A 1,711-nucleotide genomic window follows, 5' to 3' on the forward strand; every position below is an offset into this window, starting at 1 on the left:
TTAGATTTCTAAATAAATATTCACCTCGTCGCTAGATAGACCTACTCCTGAAAAACTCGTGCGCAAGGTTTTTTGTCCCTACGAGGCCACCGTCATTTACCCGACGGGAGGGGTGAGCGAGTGAGCCCTGCAATCTAGAATTTTACCACTGATGTCACTGTTTTCAACCCATTTTACACACTGGCCCTTTAAGTCAGGCACAAAAAGGTTGTAGTTAACAGTCCATCTGAAGTGGCTTTATATTCCCCCTGAATGAAAAGCAAAGCTTAAAAGCACACAACTGCAATAAACACAATACTATGTTTATGAGTTTACTTCAATAGACTTTGGTCTAATAGTATTAATATAATCATAACATTAAAAACAGATGGTGGACAACTATTAATATAATCATAACATTAAAAACAGATGGTGGACAACGGCTCCTCTCTCTTCACTGCAGGATGGAGAGATATAGAGGATCTTTTGTACCCACAGCCATCAGACTTTATCAATCAATCAATCAATCAATTTAATTTATAAAGCCCAATATCACAAATCACAATTTGCCTCACAGGGCTTTACAGCATACGACATCCCTCTGTCCTTATGACCCTCGCAGCGGATAAGGAAAAACTCCCCAAAAAAAAACCCCTTTATAATTCTTCACTGAATGGTAGATGAGCTGCCAGACAAGTGAATTTCCCTCTGAGGATCAATTGAGTTATTCTTATCTTATCTTATTAGACCATATAATATTTACATTAATGGTGTCTATGGAAACATTTAGCTATTGTTTTGTTTCATACCTAAAGTCATGGGACAATGAGGACTCTATGTAACTATTATAATACTCCATTACCGGACAATGAGGACTCTATGTAACTATTATAATACTCCATTACCTGTTGTACTTCAGTAGAGAGTGACAGCCCCCCAGCACCATTCCTGAGAGGGCATAAAAGCATAAATCATAGTGTACTCCAAAATATATTGGTGACATTGCAAAACCAAACAAACATTTAGATATTGGAGTAGCAATGCATTTACGTATAGTAAATGTTACAATAACCACAAATTACAAAGCTATGTCGATAGCAAATAAATATGTATGCAAATGCAGTAAAAGCTATGGTACACACAGACAGAGACAGAGACACAGACAGAGACAGAGACACAGACACACAGACACAGACACACACACACACACACACACACACACACACACACACACACACACACACACACACACACACACACAACTACTTACACCTTGTCAGGCTCTTTGTGTACAGGACTGCTTTTGTGATGAGGTTCAAATGGCTGTAGTAAAGACATAATTTAATTCAAATACAAGTATTTGTTTAGTACTGATAGGCCGATGTCAAAAACCCACACAGGTTGAGGGCAGGTTAATCACAAAAATGATCACCCAAATATGTTTTAAATTGCACTCACCAGTGTATCAGCTAGATCAAACTCTCTTGATGTTGTTTTTATCACAATCTCAGAGTCAGAGTCAGATGTGTCTGGCAATTCTCCAACTGCAAAACCTGAAAATAAATGAAGCTCACCTCAATGATAATTGCTAAAAAGGGAAGCTAACACTGTTGTGCCGTACAAGGATTTCTAACAAAGGCCTACACTTTATCCATAAACTTTTGGGCCTACATGTAACAATCAAAGCCTGAGACCACATGTTGGCGCCCAAAAGAACAAAGGAATCAGTCAA

Source organism: Epinephelus moara, chromosome 9 (assembly GCF_006386435.1).
Source record: "Epinephelus moara isolate mb chromosome 9, YSFRI_EMoa_1.0, whole genome shotgun sequence".
Taxonomy (NCBI): domain Eukaryota; kingdom Metazoa; phylum Chordata; class Actinopteri; order Perciformes; family Serranidae; genus Epinephelus; species Epinephelus moara.